Source organism: Hakea prostrata, chromosome 2 (genome assembly GCF_041222555.1).
Source record: "Hakea prostrata isolate BN-2017 chromosome 2, UWA_Hpros_2, whole genome shotgun sequence".
Lineage (NCBI taxonomy): Eukaryota > Viridiplantae > Streptophyta > Magnoliopsida > Proteales > Proteaceae > Hakea > Hakea prostrata.
The window spans coordinates 60,687,254-60,712,134 of NC_142601.1; the positions used below are offsets into that span (position 1 = coordinate 60,687,254).

General features: G+C 36.8%; 1 pseudogene across 1 annotated transcript; it reads right to left on the reverse strand.

Annotated features, from left to right (window-relative positions):
• Positions 1–1,405: 1,405 nt before the first annotated feature.
• LOC149025406 (nudix hydrolase 3-like) lies at positions 1,406–14,134 on the reverse strand (annotated as a pseudogene). Its single transcript, XR_016171733.1, has 6 exons — positions 13,654–14,134; positions 10,364–10,447; positions 3,291–3,385; positions 3,048–3,132; positions 2,835–2,978; positions 1,406–1,923 (listed from the first exon to the last, which is right to left on the reverse strand). The product of XR_016171733.1 is annotated as a nudix hydrolase 3-like (transcript).
• Between the last annotated feature and the right edge of the window lie 10,747 nt (positions 14,135–24,881).

Consider the following 24,881-nt stretch of genomic DNA (forward strand, 5'->3'; position numbering starts at 1 on the left):
AACGAGATCTTCTTTGAGCCCGCCTGACCGCACCAACAGTTTGAAACTTCTGACGGCCAGTCACGTATTATTTGTATCATTTTGGCGGATAACTTTACCGTAACTTCCCATTACCGCAAATTCACGAAGGAAAACTCATTATTCCATCAGGCGAGTCCGGATCCTCAATCCGTCGGGGACCATTTTGTGCTCTGGACGGCTTTACACCACAAATTACAGGGGGCCAGGAGTTGGGTGATAGAAATTTTTTTTTATTTTTTATTTTTACCTGTGGGGCCCACCGATTTTGTGGTGGTAAAACCGTTGGGAAGCACTTTGTGCCTCTTCTCTTGACGTGGTGATGATCCGGATTCTCATCAGGCTGCCGAGTGAAAAGAGAAAGTGTGGATCATCTCCCATAATGAAGAGTGGTGATTTTATTATTGCAAATACATAAGGCTCTCCAAGTAAAAAAAATAAATTAATTAATTTAAAAAAAAAAAAAAAAAAAGAAAAGAAAAGAAAAGAAAAGAAAAAAGTAAGAACACCTATGGCTACAGTAGATTTAGACCTCGAAGTCCAACCCTATATATTTTAATCTTTGCTAATGGTGGATTAATAAAGCAGTTAAAGACCCAACCTTTCATGGGGAGATCTTTTCGTGGGGAGATCTTGGGTTCATACTCATTTGACGACATTAATATTCTCATTCCCATCCTGGCATACAAGAAACTCTTAATCCAAAAAATATATATTTTTTTAATTTAAGTTCATTCCCACCATAATTTTATATTCACGGCCAAGGATTATTATCCCTGACCCTAAACCCTACAGGGCCAAGCCAAGTCTATTCCCTCCCTAATTGGCCATATCTTTAGCCAATCAGGGCCAAGATCATGGCCAAAATCAAAGATAGGATTAAGGCCAAAAATTAGGGACGGGCCAAAGAGTAATCTCAGGCCCATCCTTGGCCCTAATCCGCCTTATAGGCGGCTATTCAGGCTTAGGGTGGATCAAGGCCGTCAGAGCCAAACTTGCATCGATTCATGACAAAGAAGAAAATCCATCATTAAATCAAATTCAAGACTCCATCTCTTTTGTGTGGTTGAGAAACGTCAAATGAACACACCATTCTTCCCCAATTGGACGGTGATCCAAACTTTGAATATACCATCACTCTCCAAAAGCAAATCCACACCGTTAAACTAATCATTTCTAAGTAAAAAACCTCTACGCAAAATATAAAAGCAGAAGACCATAGTATATCAACACATTCCCAGTGTTATCTAGTTTCTACTCCCAAAAACAGGGTTGACCCTACATTGCAAAATTGACAAATTTCGAGCTCAAATGGGCTTTCTCATACCAAACCCCCCCCCCACCCCGACCAAAAGGGAAAAAGAAATCAAATGAGACCAACCCTAGCAAAACCTAGGTGAATTCGTTTCAAAACCTGAGCTTAAAACCCTTGGGCCATATCCATGACTTTTTCAATTGTCAAGGGTTCTTTGTGAGGAAGAAATAAGAATACCACTACTGATACATATGAGATGGGTTGTCTCTTCACCAAGGAAACCTTCACTCACCTTCTTGATGTTAGCTGTTCTTCCACTTCTCAAATGACAGACAAACCGTAGCTCATCAGTATATTTTCATTTTATTAACCAAGAAAGAATAACAATTTTCATCTGAACCCAAAAATTCTAAGACATGTGACACTTTTCTTTGCCATATCCTGAACCCAACCATCGATCATCTCCATTGCCTGATTCCAACCATTGACCATCTCTAGATAAAGACAACACACAGACCATGGTCTCTCAGACCAAAAATGAAACAAAGGAGACCAAATGGGAAGGTGAAATGGCATGCCACATGTTCTAAAGATACTCCTCCAGTATTTTATCGGCAATCTTGAGTCATGGAAGAGAAATCCACTGGTGCCTGAGATTAACAAAAAGAAATCATAAAAACCAAATTCGTGAGCACCTAATGATCATATAATAGGAAACTCACACACTTAAAAACAGGGACATTGGAGAGATTTTTGTTCAGGAGAATCTCCTTCAACATAAAAAATGGAATTTATTTTACTTGGGTAGTCAATAGCAAACAAAGGCACTAATTTGTGATGGAATATTAGCCATCCACATAACAACCGTCTGTTTCTTGACACAAGGATAGTAAACTAGGAAGATCACCAAATATAATTAAATTATCTCACACAAATTCCTTAGATCCATCATTAAGCATTTACAATCATAAAGAGAGAATGCATTGTATTGGCAAAGCACACCACTGATGTTAATGAAAATAAATAAATAAGGAAATGATGAAGAATAAAAAATGGAAGTCATGATGTTTGATGCTTCAATTTAGAGCTTCTTTCTAAAGGTTTTAGAGGTTATATGCCTTCAAAGGAAATGGCTGATGGTCGGTTCTCCTTAGCTGTTTACCATTACCCATTCCCTGTGGAATGGCTCTGGCTCTGCCAATGAATTCTTAAAATTGATCTGTGCACATTATATCTCAGTTGCACTCAGGAAGAATATGAATCAAGGGTGCTCTGGTTTGGTTGGACCAAAATGAAAGGAAAATCAAGAGAAGGGAGGAAAGTAAAGAGATAAAATCTCGTCTCCCATCAGCCAGGTTGGCCAGAAAGTACCATCAACGCGAAATCCTTTGGTTTTCTCTCATTTTGGGAAGAAAAATGAAATGAACACACTTGAGAGAGTGAAAGGTATTCGGAGACAAACAAGGGCTGCACTTTACCTCCAACCAAATGCATAAAAGAGCACAACTCAAAGGAAATTGTTACATTTTTCTATGGGTCGAATAGAGCCAAGGTCCTATACCTGGGTCTTTAATTTCTCTATTACAACTCGCAAAGGTCCTGTCATTTTACCATACAACTGAAGAAGTGACCTTGCAGCTTCTTTGTCACCTTTTGCCTGTATTGTAAGTATCTTCCTGCTCAAACTCTCAACAGCTCCTTCAACCTTCAGCGAGAAACAAATTTTAGGCCACAGGTATTTTAATTTGAGGAAGAACAACACTTAACTAATAACCTTGGCAAAGTCAACAGAAAATCTTCCATCAAAGTGTATAACAAAGGCTTGTTTTTCAAATAACCAGTTGAATTGCATTGCTTTCCTGATTTAATTTTTCAATAGCAGTTAGTAAAGGGAAATGAAAGAATGAAGAGAAGAGAGAGAAGGGGGGGGGGGGCATGGAGAGCTGAGGGGAGGCAATCAAATGAGTTTCCAGCTGTTTATGGCATGATGACACATCATAAAACTGTAAGAATTTACCCCTAGGCTTTTGCTAACCCAAAACGTACTGATCGGAAGCATCCCGCAAGGAAAGATACATACATAGATTTAATCAAGCTTGCTGGAAGCAATTCCTGACGAAAAGAAAAAATCAAATATAAGACAGGTATTCATAAATAGGTCCAGCAGCCTTAAGTTCTTCATTAACTTATATTTGATGAATAATAAGGCCTAATTAAAAATATATACCTGCAAGAAAATGAAAACAGGAAACGTAAAGCTGAGTTAGCATGAGAGCTTAATGATTTTAAACATATAAACAAACACACGCGCTAACAGATTTTCCAAGATTCTATGGATAGTACACATGTGAATGTACATAAAAATCTGAGTTCAATATGAAGACCAGTTCCACAGCATGCTTTGCCTATTGATTTTTGTTCTATGGACAGGTCATATATATGTGCGTATGCTATGATATATTAAGCAACTGCAGTAATTTCAACTGTATTTATAAGCATACATATTCCTTATCATAATATTATCCACGCACACCCAATCAACAAAGTTTGCCCAAACTTAAATACAGAGTCTTTGATCCCATTTATGGATTAAACGGTCAGGTGAAGAAAATGGGACTTAAAAGGGAGACATCATTCCAATGTGGAACAAGATGACAGCCTATATAAAGAAGGTTGCTAAAGTGGTTCTGGGGAAAACAAAAGTTCTCGACATGCCACTTGGTTTACCACCTTTGGATGATGAAGTCTGAACAGCCGTTAGGACCAAGAAAGCTTTGCCTAAAAACTTGGCAAAGGTCTAAGTTGACAGAGGGATCTAGCAAGATACAGCTTGCCAAGAATGAAGCTAAAAAGATTGAGGCATGAGCAAGAGCAAAGATTCATAATAATCTATATAATAAACTGGATTGTTAGGATGGGGAGTAATCTGTCTCTGAAGTGGCTAAAGTAAAAAAGGATGACCAAAGATTTACACCATCTTCAATGTATTAAGAGCGAGGATGGCGAATATAAAGGATGATGACCTTGAAGAAATATAGAAAGAAAACCTCTGTGGGCTCCTTAATGAAGACTCCATGAGTGACAAGGCTGCATAAAAGGTCATGCATAAGGACACCTCACATAGTTACTAGGATGCATGAAGTGAAAGAGATGATGAGAAAGATGAAACTGGGCAAAGCTCCAGGACCAGATGAGATCCCAGTTGAAATGTGGAAGAATGTAGGACCTCGTAGTCCATCCTTGCGAACCAATTTGTTTAACAAGATCATGACCACCAGGAATATGCCAGATGAATGGAGAAGCTTATTTGGTCCCAATCTATAAATCTAAATGAGATATCCAGATTTCAAATAACTAAAATTGAAATAGTTATCAAGGCATCCAGTCTGCCTTCTTGGTGCTGCCTTAATTTTGGCCCCTCTCAAACACCTAGCTGCATTTGTCACCTTGTGGCCTTCAAATTTATGATACAGGCATACAATTACAGGGATATGATGATGGTACAGGAATCTTGGGAGAGAATTATTAGAATATACCTAAGACGAGACTACCATCATGAAAACCCATTTTGAATTTATGTTAACGTAGTCAAAGCATACTAAGAAGATTATAACATATGGAGACTCCACATGGTCGTTATGGATTTAATGAAATCCGAATATCTCTAACAAGACCAGGTAAACGAAACTGGACCTAGGTCATACTCATTTGGATACCCCAACAGGTTGTGATCAGTCATCCATAGACCAGCAATCACCATTGCTTAAAGTATCGACCGATATGCTACAATACAAGCAGATGCATACTTACCTAAGCTTTTTTTTTTCTTCAGGGTGGGGGAAAATAGTATCTCTTTTTTTTTTTTTTCTTTTTTCTTTGTATCAGATTGTATTAGCTGATAAGACTGAGGCAATATAACAGATCAATAAGTACTGATACTAATGATACATACATCAAAGTTTCTGTGGGAGTATCAATATGCATCAGCCAATATGGATCAATACAGCTTATACATGTCAGCAACAACCAATACACAGTGATATGGCCATTAGGCTCATGTGACTATGAGTTTATCTATCAAGACCAGAGATTGAAGAAGATCTCATAGAAAAAGATAGGCTTCAGAAAAACTTGACCTTTGTGTTTAAATCATGGTTTTTGATCCTCTATTTTGTAATAAATCAATATATTAGGGAAAAACTAAGTCTATTGATGCATCAAACTCAATCATTCAAAAGGATTTGTAATAAAATTACTGAAACTTCTGGCCTCATTATACATTGACTCCACTTTAGTGTGTATGCATTATACATTTTATTATTTATAATGCTTTTTCCTCCAAAAGTTTATTTCCATGTGTATTGTGTTTCTGTCCGTTTAATGCATATATCTGATATTACACGTCTCTTACAAATAAAATCCAACTAATATGATACCCCATATCGATATGTACAGCTTGGTAATCACCATGCCCATACACATAGGCTTGAGCTGCGGACAATAGATGGGCATGGTTCAAGAAGGTAAGAGTCATTTGTCCTATGTCCACAATCAATAATCCTCTTCATCAGAAATCCTAAAAAAGACACTGAGGAGTGAAACTGACAAGAAATATAAAGGATTTGGTTAAGTGGCTCACAGATAGAGTTTAGTGGCAAAGTGAGGGACATGACGAAAATAATCAAGGGAAATAGAAGAAAAAACATGGACATTATCCTTACTAGAAATGGAACCACCAAGCACCAGCAACCCTAACCTATCCTTGCCAGAACAATAGAATGGCAATAATAATAGAGGGACGTACCAGTCATATAATTAGCAGCTCTAGATTTAATAACCCAAGGAGTAGTCAAAGGAGCAAATATGGACCAGCAGGGCTGAAACCAAAGAGTTTGAAACTAAAGATGTAAAAGGAGACCTGCCCAACAGCGACATAACTCTGTAAAATGCTCCTATTTCCTTCCTGTTAAGAGAATTGGGATCTATCGACAAGCAAGATTGATACCCCACAAGTCAGTCTCAGCCCTCATAGTATGTGCTCTAGCTTCCCCTATCCTACCACCATGAAACAAGTAGGGCCACATGCATACCAGTAGGATGAACATGAAGAATCTAGAACCTCTTTACAGTGTCCAAATTTCCTACATGATTAAATTGGAGCCTATCTGGCTATCTCTATCATCCAGTAGGGTCACCCTTGGCCTCTGCCTTCATCTTGCCAATCTCTATGGGAGCTAAAAGAAAGAGCAGACCGTCTAGGAGATTATACAGGTTCCATTGTACTAACCTCAACTTGCATCTAACTATAGATTCGCTTTAAGGAGGGAAGAGGAGATCGGCCCAAGATTTGCACCTGGATTGGTTCACACGTTCAGGTTCAGGCTGCCAAGAAGGATGAGGATACACTCCTGATGTAACTCCCTAATCGAGGGCCAGTTTTCAGGATCAATTCAAGGACCAGAAGTAAAAATAAGGCTTCTACAACCCCACAGATATGGTATAGGGCTGTAATGAATGGGTTTAAAGTTTTGGAGAGGGAAGAACAGGGTTCAACTAGGGTTAGGATGGCTAGATTCACTGAGGTTCAAACCTAAACCTTGCTGTAATTTAAAATTTAGAATTGAAATTCAAGTCTAAGGTCTTGGGAATTTAGGTTTTCTAGATTTTGGTTTTCTAGGGAAAACTAGGGTTCTTAATTGGGATTGAGTGCAAGGGGAAGGGAGGTGAAGAGAATCCGAGAAGAGTAGGGAATTTGCATGGAGGGTTTGAGAGTTAGATGAAAGAAGGCTAGGGTTTTGGGGAAGAATAAAAGTTTCTGAAATTAGGGTTTTAAGGAGGAGAAGAAGAGGACTAAAGGGGGGCGGGGTTGAATGGGTAGTTTTTATGTGGATGAAGTGGAGAGGTGCGTCTGAGGTCCTGTGTGATCGACGTATTCCTTTAAAGCTCAAAGGAAAATTCTATAAGACTGTTGTACGACTAGTTATGACGCATGGTTCAAAGAGTTGGGCTGTTAAGAAGCCTTGTACAGATAAACTCAGTGTGACTGAAATTAGGATGCTAAGATGGATGAGTGGAAAAACTATGAAGGATAAGATAATGAATGATCATATTAGAGCTCGTCCTGGAGTAGCTTCGATAAGTGATAAGACACGAGAAAGTCATTTGAGGTGGCACCGTCATGTTCAATGGAGGCCTGTAAATGCACCTATATAGAGAACTAATTTAATCCAGATCGAAAGAATCAGAAAAGCTAGGGTCACCCCTGAGATGATCTTAAGAGAAGTGCTAACAAAGGATATCCATAGCTTAGGCCTTATATCTAGTATGGCCTCAAATAGAGCTGATTGGAAGGCAAGAATTCATATAGCTAACAAGGCTTGTTGGGGTTTAGAAGTTTGGAGAACTATGCTGCCACAAGGAAGGAAGAGGAGGGAAAAAGGAAGAAAGGGGGCTGTGATGTTGGGGGATGGGAAGGAGTGGATGAATTAGGGTAGGTGAAGTGGGGTAAAACTGCTGCAGGCTTAGGGGAGGGGTCGAATGAGGACCACAGTGGGTAGGGGACTCGGGTTAGGAGAACTAGTGTCAGGGGATGAAGAGGGGTTACCTTAGGCTAGGACAAGGGGAAAGAAGAAAGGTGCGAGGGGAAGAGAGGAGAAGAAGGTTAGGCGCAAGGGTGGGAGATCTTAGAACTTACTTGTAGGGGAGAGGAACTCGAAAATTGCAGAAAATAAGAGAACACCAGAAGACGCAAGCTCCCTCCCTCAGGAAACCCATGACTCCAACTATTTCACCTTCAACAATCTGTCATTCAATAATTCATAAGCTGTCATCTTTATAAGCAAAGGGCTATATTTTTAACCTTACATGAAGAATTCATGCTAGGACTCAACATTAGAAAACAAATCAAACTAGGACTTCTGATTAGAAAGCAAACCAAATCAGAACTCCTACTTCACTCAAGACTTTCATTCTACAAAGGACTCTCACATAACTCAACCTAGGATAATTCAAATTTCAAAACAAGAATAGGATTAGTCTGCCAGTGGAACTTGGACTACAACTACAGAAATCCTTCTCTAAGTAGGACTCCTAACTTGATTAGGACTCTTTCATAACTTAAAAAAGACTTAATCAAATATCAGAGTAAGATTAGGACTAGAATCCTAATAGAATTCTGGTAATACTTGGATCAAGTTGAGTTGGACCAGGAGCACCCAAAATAACCAAAACACCCTTATGTTGGCCGAATTTTCCTGGGCTGCTGGCAGGGCTGTAGGTACTGGCAACTCTCTGGGCCATCTTTGGGTGGTCCTGGTCCGGTTAACATCACCTCCTCAAGTGTTTGATATACCAAAGCTTTATCATCTAAGTTGGATTATTGGAGACTGATCATACTCCTTGAGACCAATAACAGTATTATATACTCAAAAATGGTCCCATATCTCTGCTTTAGAGCGATGGTCTTTCGGGTGAGTTGGTAAACCCCAGCAGAGGCACCCGCTCAGTCAGAAGTTTTGGACACATTATGCCAATGTCCCCAATAGTCTCATTTCCCTGTACAGCTAAGTCACAACAATGGAGTACTTGGTTCTCAATTTCTGACACATTGGGTCACATAATGTTTAAACAGTGCTTGTAAATTTTAATATACCATAGCTTGCCCCTACTCCACAGGGAAAGCTTCACAAAATGAGCGCAATCGAAGTAGCACTGTTTTCCATCTTCACAACGGAACCTAGGCAATGGGATTCTCAAAGGCCACCTGGGTAGGAACTGACCAACTCAAAGCACTGACACCCAAGGCCAAAATTCTGCAGGTTCACTGACCTCAGACATGACATAGAAACACACACACAAAGCAAGGATGACACCCAAGGCCAAATAAGGAGAACGCAATCAACCCAAATACCCATTCCCAATACTCAGATAAATAATTCTAGCAAGGAGAACAAAATACACAACTCAATTGCACTCTTCTAGGGGTTATATATATATGGGGCTCCCAGTACCTTTTATGAAAGAGAATTTTGAGTTGTCTGCCAACAACTTTGTTATTAAAAAACTGAGACCATGGAGTTTTGTAGGTTTGATAACCCAAAAATACCCAACCTCAGCTCCTACTACAGCCAGATGTCTGCATGTAAGTGTGTGTGTACGAGTGAGAGAGTGAGAGCAAAAAGTTGGCAGTAACTAGTTTGAAGATGGTTGTGGATTGAGCTCCAACTGTTGACTTCATATAAGACCTTCTCTTGGTACTTCTATGGTATTCATCTCATCATTCTTCAAAATTTTCACATAATAGCCCCCCTTCCTTGGAACCCAATTGTAACCTAGGATTCCATAGAGAGTCTTAAGCTGTTTGCCCTGATATGAAGTTCTAAATTAAATGTTGCACGGGATTATGGGAACAAGGAAGAAGTATGAGAGAGAGTATTATTCTACTCTCCCATATATTAATTCACTTAGTCAAAGAATAATGGAGATATTACATATCTAACCCCATGCTTATGTAAGGAGCTAAGGGAAGTTGCAAAGTTTATTTTTTTAAATAAATTAAAAAAAGGCAACACAACGTAAAAGCAGCATTTTTGCAGGCAGTAATTCTAGACTAACTTGTTTCCTTTAGGGTCTAATGTATCTCACATAAGTTAAGGCTACACTTGTAAATGTATTGTCTCAATGCCATAAATACAATAACTGGGTGCCTAGCTATTCTGTCAATAGGTCACTTATTTCCAGTCCATTCTTTTCTTCTTATCTTCACTCTTTTCTTGTAGGTGGTTACACCAGGATGTTTTTAGATCCGCGACGGTTAAGAGTTGTAGTATCAGATTATCTATAGAAAAAAGATGAGAATGAAGTGCCAAAAATACCAATGATACTGCAAAAGCACTCACAATTAACAGAATAGCTAAACAAATCATCAACAAGCTATATGAAAGGAATTTCATACAAAAAAGAAAGGAACACACAAGGTAATTAAACCCTAACCTGCTCTCTACTTTCCCTATCAATCTTATGTTAGCTAAAGCATTTCATAGAGGCCATCAAATCTGTACATAACCCAGTCAACATCAGACAAGGACTTACCTTGTTTACTAGAAAATTTAATGCCCAAAGGCCAACTATATCTGCTTTTGCTTCTTCCAAAGTGAAGTGAAATTCTTGAAGTTCCTTCATCATCCAAACAAAGCAAAACATGAGAACCAAAACAATGTTTGGTAAACGGTAAACCTAACAACTTGTTTTTAAATGTTCAGTCAAACTTTGCATTTGATTTTAGTGCCCCAATATGAAACAAAAACCCAAGCAATCAATCAAAACTGGAAAGACTCTCGGTAGATCAAGGTTTTTCCCATGACCGAACTCCAGGGTCGAAATTAGATTGATCTATAAAAACATCAAAAACCAAAAAGAAATATCTAGTAGGTTAAAAAAAAGAAAAAGAATGAATGTGCCAACTCACAAATAGGTGAGGAATGCATTTCTTTCTTTCTTGTTCAATTAACAATGGATTAGACAAGTTGAATTTCTGTTTCTCCAGATCAATTGCTCACAGCAGGGCATATATGAATTGGGCAATGGCTAAAACAGAAATTCAGCATGAATCATTTCTGATAGGTTCTTAGCGGAAGTAGGTCACAACTTTGAAATGGAAGTATCATTTGATCAATAAGAGTCCCTGGCAAGTCGAAGTATATTTTTGACGTTTCTTCATAATAATGTGATAGAAATTGGTTGTTTTGTATGATATGAATATATTTTGCATAAATGACATAATATTAGATGCTTTGGATGCATGATTGTGGTAGCCGTCAAAAAGGAAAACAGAAAGAACCAAATTCCCACAGAAAATAATAGGAACAGCTCTCGAATTTCGAATTATAGATTGGATATTCTAAAGGAAGAAGAGAAATGTAAACTGGCTTGACTTGGAATTAATTAAGGAGGTTTGAGTATAATTCTCTGATGAACTATACCATCATGGTCAAGAGTTATATGAAGGAATAAAGTTTGATCGACTTGGTGGCACTCCTTGTTTTGATGCAGGGCATCTCTTCGTGATTTAACCTCATAGAAAAATCTGATTTGTCTGCACTAAAGAACAGTACCCAATTGTAAGAAAATAGTAAAGTCTTTTCTGTGTCATAATATATTTTACAGCAACCCACCGTTCTTTTGTAACAAGTCAGTCCTTGATGAGAATGAGACCTTTTTAACCACTGCAGACACAGCAGTCAAGCTGCATGTGGAATCTACAAAGTCTCTACCTGGCTAGAAAGGGCTTGAATATAGAGCTGCATTCCCGTTTCAGAAACCTTCTGGTGCTAACTTTTACCCTCCGAATATGGACAAAATGGTAGTGCATCAAGCATGTATTTTTAGAAGACCCTCCCCTCTTTTTTTCTTTCCTTATAGAAAAAAAGGTTCCACGTCCAAAAATCCTTTCCTACATGCTGTCTGTTCTTTTGCCATTTAGACCAAGATGCTTTGAATTTTGATTCTTGGATAGTTTAGGCTCTCTTTGGCATAATTCATGTTTATGTTTATTAACAGTTGTTTATCATTTATTCTCATAAACAGTTAAATTTTTTTTTATGCGGTTACCATTGATGAACCAGTGCAGAATTACTATTTAAGTAGGGGTAAAAAGGTAAAGTTATCCAAAACTATAACGAAACATTGCTTCCCTCGATCTCCAACATTCTGAAAGTGAACCAATACCAAAACCAAATTACCGCAGAAAAGTTACCTCGGTTATATCACTAATACAATAACATTCTGGGGGTATCAAAACTAACCAAAACCACACTGATGATACACTATAATCAAAACTAACCCAAACCAATAAAAGTGATGGTTCACCAAAACCAAGCTAATGATACACTATACTATACCAAACCTATTTCATGTTATATAATATAAGATATTTAGTAGGAACCAAACAATTATTGTTAATTACTCATAACCCATTACCATAATTGATTATTCATAAATAGGTAATAAACATAAACATATGCCAAAGAGAGCCTAAACTATCCAAGAATCAAAATTCAAAGCATCTTGTCTAAATGGCAAAAGAACAGACAGCATGTAGGAAAGGATTTTTGGACGTGGAGTATAGGAAACCATTTCTTCTATAAGGAAAGAAAAAAGAGGGGGGTCTTCTAAAAATACATGCTTGATGCACTACCATTTTGTCTATATCCGGAGGGTAGAAGTTAGCACCAGAAGGTTTCTAAACAGGGCATGCAGCTCTATATTCAAGCCCCCTCCAGCCAGGTAGAGACTTTGTAGATTCCACATGCAGCTTGACTGCTGAGTCTACAGTGGTCAAAAAGGCCTCATTCTCATCAAGGACTGACCTGTTACAAAAGAATGGTGGATTGCTCTAAAATATATTATGACACAAAAAAGACTTTATTATTTGCTTACAATTGGGTATTGTTTTTCAGTGCAAACAAATCAGATTTTTCTATGAGTTTAAATCACGAAGAGATGCCCTGCATCAAAACAAGGAGTGCCACCAAGTCGACCAAACTTTATTCCTTCATATAACTCTTGACCATGATGGCATAGTTCATCGGAGAATTATACTCAAACCTCCTTAATTAATTCCAAGTCAGACCAATTTACATTTCTCTTCTTCCTTTAGAATATCCAATCTATAATTCAAAATTCGAGAGTTGTTCCTATTATTTTCTGTGGGAGTTTGGTTCTTTCCGTTTTCCTTTTTGACGGCTACCACAATCATGCATCCAAAGCATCTAATATTATGTCATTTATGCAAAATATATTCAGATCATACAAAGCAACCAATTTCTATCACATTATTCTGAAGAAACGTCAAAAAATGAACTTCTCGACTTACCAGGGACTCTTATTGATCAAATAATACTTTCATTTCAAACTATCCAAGACAGAATCTAGACAACGCTCCTTTGACCAAGCTCATAATGCTGGATTGCAGTTCCATGCCTATAGGAAACGCAGAGCAACAGTAAAGCAGTGAAGATCAGCCAATAAGGATAACCAGTAAGCAAGAGATAGCAGCTTCAGGTCAAGCAACAATAAATATTTTGATCAGTTCTCAGATTTACAGGAAATTTCAAAACAATAAAGTGAAAACTAAGAAATTGAAGAAGGGAAGAGAAAATAGGGTAGTCTCTTAGTGTACAGAATAGCAGAGCTCACCCATGAAATAGACTACCAACTTAAGGTCTGACATCAAAGTAGCAATCTTCAGTTTGTAAGAACTAAAGTTGTTTTATGTTGAAAAAGCCTAACATAAGAGGGTGTAAAGTTCCAGGACCTATCTTGGCCATATGGCCATCCAAACCCACCAAGTGATAAAGATTGGAAAAATTACACTAACTCACCGAGATCACAGCACCACTTGGTTTCATGGCCTGGTAACGAGAGCGAAAACCAAGACCAAAAACTTGAAGATGTTTCAATAGTTCCTCAGGTCATCAAGTCTTCTGAAAGCGATCTTGTATACCATAACAATCAAAACATATGAAGCTCTCAACAACTCTTTGGCTGTAACCCTAACTCAGGTTGAGATGTAAGTTGGGTATCATTTTCCTCAAGTCCAATCCATGAACAAGAAAATCAAACTATCTCATGTACTCAGTGATAGAAAGGTTCCCTTGCTAGCAACTCACAGGAGAGAGAAGGAAAAGGGGAAATGACCAAGGCCGCTGGCCTAATGCCTAGGTAAGTCTACACCGAGCGAATGCAAGCTTCCTCAATACTTGCACTGTGTCACACACCAAAAGGCAAACAAATTTCAGAATGGTGGGATGCATGCCGACAGCCCTTCTTTTGAGGAAGAGTTCCCCTCTGCAGTCAATGGAGAAGGAAATCTCTAGAAGATATTAACCAAATAAAATACGAATCAACCCTAGTATAAGATCAAACTTCTAGATACAACTCAAATAGAAACATCTATTACCATAAAGAAAACCTTAACAAAATTGACAGGAAAGAAAAAAAACATTATTACAAAAGGGTGGGGGTGACAGGAAAGACAGAAGAATATTTTGGGGGGACCTGATAAGAATCAGAGTCCGACGAGAAAATAAATCACAAGAGGAAGAAAGAAAATAAAAAGAGGGCGAAGGGGGCGGAGGCACACGCATGCTGCATAAACAAGCAACACACTACCAGCAGCACCCCAAAGAGGCGCACAGCCAAACAGAGCACACCGCGGGGGAAGTACAACACCACCACACCACAAAAAAAAAACGAAAGCAGCAAAGAAGAAACCGACCAAAAAACGAAAAAAGCAAGACACGAAAAAAGAAAACAAACAGGGCGAAGGCCCGGCTTGGCGAGATGGTAACCAGAAACAAGGCCGGGCAAGACGAAGCAGCAGCCCCAATACCGCACACGCACCATGAAAGTGGAAAGAGGACAGTTGGGGCAGGGGCGCGGCGGCTTTTCTCTCTTCCACCTCTTTTGTCTCGCATCAGCCTACACCAAAACAGCCTAAGCTTAGGTCATCCATATGTTATCTATACTATTTTGGACATCAGTCAAACAATTATGGACCATGCTGAACAAATTATGCTCAGTAACCAAAGAAGCAGATGGATGCACTTTCGAGTTTTGTCTAGCCCATGGGCTCTCTAACAGGGTACAGGTGGAATGTTCAAATCATAATACGGTTCTCCCAATACACATCAAGCATATAAAACTTTCCAAAATCAACCCACATGATATTCACATGCAAATCATGTTTGATTCCATTTATCCACATTTACTAATAAATACTTAAAGACTACTTTGAGCTAAACTAACCTGCAAAAGGAAATCTCATCCATTACAGTGGCAGCTTTTAAAATCAAGACTAGGGCTTCATTATCTGCTTCTGAAATCCCAGTGACCTGAGTAAAAGAAGAGAGAAAAAGTAGAAAAACAAGTTACTGACACATGAGAGAGAGAGAGAGAGAGATTTAGCAGTTGTCTTCTCCTAGGAAAGGAGACAATATCTGATAGAATATGTAGAGGTGATCAATGAGAGAACAACTAAACCTGGCAAACAAGCAAATCCAAACATTACCAAGACTGCAGCTCGTAGACTAGTTCATACTTCATTATACGAAAAGAATTTCTATTTGGAAAATCAGAGAGTACACAAAAGGAAAAAAGCATTATGCATGCCTTTTGTGGCCAGCAGTTGAGACTCGAAAATCAGCTTTCAACTTTTCTTCTTTTAATCAGGAATGACAGAAGGAAAACCATAGGGCTTGCCGGTTTAATCTTCTCTGCAACCCTCAGTTATCGTATCTTGCTGTTATTTTTCAGTCTAACCTCTCTTTCTTTGGGTAGACTTTTCAATCTCATATCCACATAAGCATTTTGTTGGCAAGTGAAGAATTTGTTTGCTTTGCCAAGCAAAAAATTAAAAATGCCTACATAATGAAACAAATTTTATCACAATTGCATCCTTTTTTACCCTAACATTGCTTAACAATATGGAGGTGTGTTATTTACATCCAAGTTCAGAAGCAATAAATGGCTAACCATCATAACCAATAAGAAAGAAATATTTCCAACATTAACATCAAGTAAGTCTCAAGATAGGAATCATAAGATTTAACAGTTAAAGGGCAATTCTGATAATCACTAAAAACAAGTATTAGTATGAAGGACAAGAAGACTAGCTACCTTTGGGTCAATGCAAACTGGTAAATAGCGAGAAAGCTGTTTCTGCAGACTCACACAACGATCGTCTGTATTACAACTATACATACAGCAATGTCAAAACGAGATCATAAATGCACATGAAATTATAGTAACTTAAACTTCGAAATTTGACACTACAGATGGTGCATTTTTTTATTTAAAATAAATTGATTGCTTGATCCAGCTACTTTTTTTTTTCTTTTCTTTTCTTCTTTTTTTTTTTTTAGGTGAAAACCGGGATCGAGCTGCTTCTGATAAAAGAGGAAAGGGGAGTGAGTGGGAGGAGGCTGGACTGAACAAAAGATCAGCAACATGGTAGAAGGTCTTGACAATATTTCTTGAGAGCAACCAAAATATTTAAATTTTGCAGCTTATTCAAACAAAACAGCCTATGTATCAAAGATAGAAATGGTTTCATCAAAATTTCATAGTTTTAGCAAATAAATTACGAATGTTTCAAGCCAAATTTCACTTTTGACAAAATCTCAAATGTGTTTCAGTTTTTGGTATCTTGCAATCAAAACCTTTTATATAAAATGCAAGCTTTCAATCAAAATTTTGCAGTTCTGATGGAATATTTTACCACATTTTGGCGTTCAGTATCGTTTTGTTCATTTTGACTCCGGAGCGTGAACATTCCTAGAAAACCTCAATTTTGGAAATTTTGACCAATAACATTTGGGAATCATGAAATGGCTTCTAAGTTTATATTTAATTAGTCCTAACGAATATTTTATGAATGTTATGTGTATTACTGTATAGAGGACCATATAGCATGTCGCAGACACTACCAAGGGCGGAGCTAGGATTGAATATTGGGGGGGGGCGAATATGCCTAGGCCAGTGCAGGACCACCGTGGGTCTCATCTCATAAAATTGTATTATATTTTGACATATGGGGCCTACATTAAAAATTTAGGTAAATTAAGATGAAATTCTAAGCGAGATTTGAATTTCCATTAATAGGAATGAAGTTTTAGAAACAAGTTTAAGAATTAAAAAAAAAAATTCAATGATTATGATTAGATCTGATAAAATCTATGGCTGAATTCTAACGAGATTCAAATTGCTATTAGTAGAATCAAATTTTAGGAGAAAGAAGAACAACTAAATAAATAAATAAAATTATACTTTATTAAATGAATATTAAAAAAATCGTGGTGAATGTGTGAGAAAGAGAGAGGAATAATTTGAGAAAAGAGAGTGAATACTGATAACAGTGGAGAAGATTTCAAAATATTCCAATATCTACTAACTACTCCAATACTTTGTGAGACGTGTGAGAAAATATGAGAGAGAATATAGGGAGAAATTCATGGATCGTGAGTTAGTTTTTAATTAGAATTTAATCATTTATTCCTTAAAACTAGGAGGTTTAATGATAACCATTTGATTATGATTAAGAATGACATTTGTACCCATCATTTATATCTTAGATTTTTATTTTTAATTTTTGGAAGGGGCCAAATAGTAGTATTTCACACATAAAGTGAGAAAAATTAGAAAAATATGTAAATATTTTTAAAATTTCAAAAATCTGGGGGCCATGGCCCCCTCCAGTCCCTACGTGGCTCTGCCACTGGACACAAACTACTATCTGTATGTGCTTTTACCTGCACTCACGTGCGTGCACACACATGGGTGGGGGGTGTGGGCAGTAACTACCAACAGGCTAGAACTCTAGACTGCCTAGGTGCGTGGGGGTGGCGGAAATTGACAGCAATTGCAAGAGGCCAGAACTCAAAGAACACCTAGATGAACATGGGCATGAAGCCCCCCTCATGTCATCCACACGCTGTTACCTCCCTCTCTCCATTAAAAAGTAAAGGGTCTCCACTATGTTTAAGGTGCCAAATTAGGGTTTGGGGGAAATTTTGGGAATGAATTTGGTCACTGGGGCTTTAAAACCATCAACCGAAACAAGCACCCAAAGCCTCCCAGGTTCTGACATAAAATTTTATGTTTGCGTAATATTTAAGGTTAAGCCAGGTCAAAACCAAGTTTCAAACAAAATACTTGAATCTTGGTCAGGGGAAAAGAAAAACATTTGTACAATGACTACAAACGGACACAGCTTGACTCCCAAAGGAATAGAGAACAAAGCCTTTTACAAGGAAGACAAATGCATGTACTATGTTTCAAGATTAATCATCCGAGTTCCTTTCGAAGAACACAGGAATCTTTCCATCTTCTTCCCTTTCTTTTCCACTGATTCTGCAAATTTCACCACATTGGGGCTACGGGAATCAAAGCCAATTCAATTCTTATATTACCCTCCACGAATTACAAGCAATAATAGTATCCTTCCCCATTTATGGTCAGCTGGCACAACAATCCTGGCTCTCATCTTTTAAGGGAATGCACATGTTTATAAAGCATTCACCTTATTTCACTAGCAAATACCTATTAGAGATAGGTCCCACCCTTCCCTTCAGCTGAACAAGCCTGTTCTATTATTACAACAGTACATATCAGATATAGCATAAAAAACTAGCAGATTGGTGCTTATACCATATACCAAGACCAACACTTCACTATTTGCATGTCTAGTTTTCATGGCAGCTGCCATGTAGGACACAGCAAGCATGGCACAGCAAGTAGTAACAAGGGGGTATTCCTGCAAACATTTTTTTTTTTTTTTTTTTTTTTTTTTTTGATGAATAAATAACTCGTTACCAAAGAGAACAAAAGGAAATACAAGAGCAAGAGCACAAGGGACAAAGCCCAGGCAAAGCAAGACAAAGGCCTCAACTAACAAGCAACCCAAGCACTTATGCTGTGTAACTAGCTTGCTAGTGATAGGACCCCAAGATCATGCCAAGTGGCAGAAAGACTTAAAAAAGCACCAATTAACAAGACGCTTTGTAGAACAATTAGTTCATGTTATGTAAATTTTAATAACAAGATCAGGTCTGCAGATGGAGCTAAAACTCAAATTGAGTTCGGTAAATCAGGATCACTAAATGGAAATCTGAAGAAGATCCAAAGGCTGGGCAGAAAATTTGAACTGAACCTAGTAGTATTAAAAGAAGGTATGCTTAACAATATCACTGTCAAACAAAGATCAGGATATAGGAGTATAATGAGCAGTCAATTATCAATGGATGGTTTAATAATCACAATAAAAGAATATTGGGATAGATATATCAAATGAAAGTTCAGAAGCAAAAAAAAAAAAAAAAAAAAACCAAAAAGGGGAAGGGGAGGAAGGGGGGGCTGGGGAAAAAACAAAAAACCCCTATATAAAAAAAAAAAAAAAACCAAAAAAAAAAAAAAAAAAAAGAAAAGGGGGGACCAACAAAAAAAAAAAAAAAAAAAAGGGGGGGATAGGAAAAAAGCAACGTAGAAACAAAAACCCAACCCCACCACAAAAAAAAAAAAAAAAAAAAAAAAAAAAAAAAAAAAAAAAAAAAATAAATAATTAATTTTTGTTAGAATATTAATTTAATATTCCACATAAGGTGGGCTTCATTGATTGTGTTACACTTTGATTTGGTTTCTTATTGGTCTGATATGGGTAATATACAGTTACTAGAACTCTTATATGGACTGGCTAGTGTGGGCTAATAGGAACCGTTAGATCTTGATGGACGATCTAACGGATTTGCCTATATAAAGGATGCTAGGTCCCTCCTCTAAACCCTAATCATAATCACAATCACATCCGCTAGTCGTAAAAGATATACCATCAAGCCGTGAATAGGGAGGAGTCTAGAGGAGAAGATCCAACATCAAGTTGATCATAGAATCAACTTCCACCTCAAGTTTGTTCCTAGTGGGAGACATAAAGAAGATATTCCGCCGCGCTTCGCCTCCAATAGAACCATAGAAAGGTATGCTCATCATCATCTTGTGTCATTATCATACTAAGGTGTTTTTAGTCGATCTATGCGATCTTGGATAGAAATATTCTTACATGTGGTATCGAGAGCCTGTATAGAATCGATTAAAAACCCATAGGATTGTTGACTGATGAACTTAGGGTTCTAGAATGGAACCTATGAAACTTGTGAATTTGTTCTCCCGATTTTTTTCAACAAAACCTGGGTTTTTGTCAATAATTTTTTCTAGAAAGAATTTGAAAATCTAAAACTAACTGCGAGATCTCGGAAAAACGAAGAAATTGAATATATGGGTTCCACGGACTGAGGGGAAGGGGAACCGGAGATCTTTTGATCTTTTTAAATTTGTGCGGTGTTGACGTGGCGTTTGACTGAGCAACGGGTGGTCAAGACGAAGGGACCGTTTTTGAACCGAGGAAACGGGTGACGGTTGACAGCATCGGTCAAGCAATGGATTAACTTGGGGAACCGGATTTATTGTTTGAACCATTTGGACCAAAGTTTGACCAGGAGTCAACCGCTGATTTCGATAATTTATGATTGAGATGATTGAGGAATGGTAATTGATGATTTGATTTTTCGGTTCAATTTCGAATCGATTTCTAATTTAGATTCTTGGTTCAATTTGATTGATTCAATTGCTGATTTGATTCGGTTCAATTTAGATTTGATTCAATGCTTATCGGTTCGGTCGTTCGCCTAATAAGATTCTGATTTATTAGACCGTTTTTATTTGCTGGTTGAACCAGTTTAATAAATAAATAAAAACCGAATACTATATGTTTAGTATTTGTTTATTTCGACCAAACCGTAAGAAACTTTAAAGCGTTCTTCTGGGGTTTTATATTTTGGATCATTTTGAACGAATGGAACATTTCAAGACCCAACACCCCATATATGTGAAATATTATATATCATGTTTTGGTTGAGCCGATAATTGGAATGCTATTTATTAGTATTTTTTATTTTTGGCTAAACCGTAAGGAACTTTAAAGCATTCTTTGGGGATTTATGTTTTGGACCCTTCGGACACAATGGAATTATTTTCATGACCAAATTCCACTTTTATATGTATGAAACATGATATGACATATTTATGTTGTATATGTAATTTCACCGTTGGGTGAATTTTTTAATATGGATTTTTTTATCAAATGGTTTTGTATTGTAAGCATGTTTTATATGATATTATACAATTGTAAAATATATATCATGCATGCCTTATAAAGGGTTTGATTACTTCGTAATCCGGATTTTTATGCAAATGTATTTTGATTGCCTTTTGGAACCGAAAAAAAAAAAGAATAAATGATGATGTATTTTATACATGCTTTGATTGCCTTTTGGTAATCCGAATTTTAAATGTATGATGTATTTTATACATGCTTCGATTGCCTTTTGGTAATTTGGAATTTTATATAAATGTATGATGTATTTTATACATGCTTCGATTGCCTTTTGGTAAACTGGATTTCTTCCAAACAATGTATTAGCATTATTTGTGGGTAACATAAAGTATATCCCAATATGAGAATTTCATGAGCTTGATTGTGAGTGACTGCCAAAGTGGCATTCATGGTTGGGTTTATGGAATGTCACCATATATAGTAATGGGATGTCTCTTGATGTTAATGCATTTTTATACCCCAAAGGTGGTAATTATGTGATAGCATTAAGAGGGAGACATGTACAACATTTGGTTGGGAGTTGATTAATCTAAGAAGTTTATACACCCAAAGGTGGTAAAATTTTCAAGGTTGGAATACTCTCATGGACGCCGACGTATAAGGGAGTATCACAACTATATGTCATGAATTCGTCCAAAAGGTGTTTTCATGATGATATATGTGTACTCTTTAAAGTGATGCACTTATAAGTTATATGTTACCCACATTGTGATAATAAAGCGATGTACTTATAAGTTACATATTAAAGTGCTAATAAAGTGATGGAGTATCACAACTATATGTCATGAATCCGCCAAAAGTGTTTTCATGATAATATATGTGTGCTCTTTCTAGTGATGTACTTATAAGTTACATATTAAAGTGATAATAAAGTGATTGAGTATCACAACCGTATGTCATGAATTTCGCCAAAAAGTGTTTTCATGATAATATATGTGTGCTCTTTCTAGTGATGTACTTATAAGTTACATATTAAAGTGATAATAAAGTGATTGAGTATCACAACCGTATGTCATGAATTCCGCCCAAAGGTGTTTTCATAATGATATATGTGTGCTCTTTCTAGTGATGTACTAATAAGTTACATATTAAAGTACTAATAAAGTGAGGGAGTATCACAACCGATGTCATGAATTCGTCCAAAGGTGTTTTCATGATGATATATGTGTGCTCTTCTCGTTAGTCACATTTTCGTCTATAACAATATGATTGTTATTGAGATTCTTAAAAAGTCAAACTTCAAGAAATTGTTGATGATGTGTTGTTAACCACACATTCTTTGTTACCGAGTAATCGATGGATATGACTCATAAGAGTATAGAAGACAAAAGTTGATTTTTTGCAGAGGTGAAAAGTAGTTATGTTCTTTTACCGCCCATTAAGAAGTCCATCAAGGAACACTTGATGAATTGTTTACCCACCGAATGATGTTTTGAAATTGTTGAATGCGAGCGTAAAGATACTAAGTCTCATCTAGTGTTGAAATAAGTATATTTCGTAAGAGTTTTTTATCATAAGGTGTGATGGTTTTGGAGGAGTTAGGGATTATTTCATCAGGATGATTATTTTTTAAGATAAAACTCATGATTCCTAATGTTTCTTTTATTACCCTTGCTATTATCCATCAATGCCCTTGCATCCCACCGAGTTTGGAATTATAAAGATCAATACCTTTTCCGAGAAGAAACTTTGTTCTTATGAGCATCAATACTCATAAAAATGTTCGTGGTAAAGACTAAGAGTCCGGTCGACTAACAATTTGGGACTGTGAAAACTTCCTTATAAATAAAGATGATTGTTGTAAGTAGAAGTTGCATTGAGTATAAGGTCCGGTTAACTAAGTGCGAAATGAAAGCTATGATTCCTTGGTTTTTGTTTGAAGATTTGATTTTCTCTTGTCCCATTCAACATGGTGTCTAGATAGTGGTCCTTATTCCTCCACCTTGCGATAAATTATTATTTCATCATATTTGTTCATGACCACCTTAATATGGTTTTTGTATTCAATTAAAGAATAATCTAAATCTCTAAGATCTTCAAGAATTTTTAGACCAAGTTAAGAAATTGTTAGATGATCGGGAGGAGAGTATTATGGCCGATATGAGGATGCGGATGCTTAAGGGCCCATTCGCCAAATACTCAAGATTCGGATATAGTTGGTCCGTTCACTATGTTTGATAGTCCCAGCAAAATTGTGTAACCGAAAGGCTTAATCACAATTTTGTGAACATAGTGAAAAGATGGTATGAAAACTATTTTGTCCGAATTATTTTTTATAAGGTGAAGCCCGATAATGACCTCTTATATCCTTGATCATGTTCCTTTCCAAATATGTTCTTTTTTACTCCCTTTTCCATTGCAAATTATTCATAAATCTAACTTAAACCATTTTAGCGTTTGAGTTGTTCTGCAAATCTAAGGTTGAATAATCAAGTATTGTAGAAGTTGGAACATAAAAGTTTTTCATTGTTAATTTGTTTCTTACTCAGATCTTGTTTTACCATCATTGTTAAGACAACGAATTGTGAATTCTTAAATAGTTTTCTGAGTTTGATATAGCCAAGAAATGTAGCTTGTTCCCGCATTACTTGATATAATGAACATGAATATAACATTGGCATTATGGTTGACCCAAATTACTAAAAAGTTGTCTTTAATTAGATTTATGATTGGGTGCAACGAGATATATGATATAGTTGATGAGACAATATGATGTTTGGGAAGCTTGTTAAGTTGCCCAAAGGCTTTAAACCCATTTATTTTAAGTGGGTGTATAAGACTAATAAATATTCACGAAGAAAGATTGTAAGGTTTAAAACCAGATCGGCACTAAAGAGTTTACTCATAAAGAGGAAGTAGACTAGTGAAATTTCTCACCTATCTCTTCTAAGGACTCTTTTAGAGTTATACCAAATAGATGTGAAGATTGCCTTTCTAATTGAAAACCTTAATAAAGAAGTCCATGTCATTTAGCCTGAGGATTTTGCGGTTGATGACCCTGAGGATTTTGCGGTTGATGATTTTAATCATCTTGGTGTAGACTCAAGAAGTCTAATTTGTGGTTTTAAGTAAGCTTCCAACTATGGTGTTTAAAGATTAATAATATTGTGACTTCATTCGATTTTGTTGAGAAACTTGTAGATCAATATATATATATGGCAAGGTCATGGGAGAAATTTTATCTTTCTCATTATTTATGTTGATAATATTTTGCTCACTAGTAGTGACGTTGGCCTACTGCATAAAGACCGAGCAATTGTTATTTGAGAATTATGATATAAAAGACCTTGGTAAGGCATCTTTGTCTTGGGCATTGAGATCCATAGGGATTGTTTATGCTATTTATTGGATCTTTCTCGAGGGCATATATAATTTATATTTAAAGAAGTTCAAGATGCTAGATTGCATACTTGAGAATGGTTTTGATTCTCAAGGGAGATACACCGAGCTTATTACGCTTGTCCTATAAAGGATACCGAGAGAGAACAATTGAAGAAAGTATCTTATCTTGAGATACTTGAAGAGGACAATTGATGATAAGATAATCTACAAGCTTGTTCCACCTATAGCATTAAGGTATATATATTTGACCTTGCTAATTGTCCGAATAATAAGAAGTCTACTTGAAGTTGTTTTCCTTGATGGCATGAGGGATAATATTGTGAAAAGTGTAAAATAAGGTAAAATTACTTATTTCATCATAAAGGTTGAGTTTGCTACATGTTATGGGGCAGTTACTCAAATTGTTTGACTAAAGAATCTCATCGATAATTGAAGTTCTATTTTAACATTTTGCATAGATCCATCCAGCTTGTACTATGATCACAATTCAGTTGTGTTGTTTATTAACAACAAGAAATGTGTGATCATAGGGTCTAAATACAT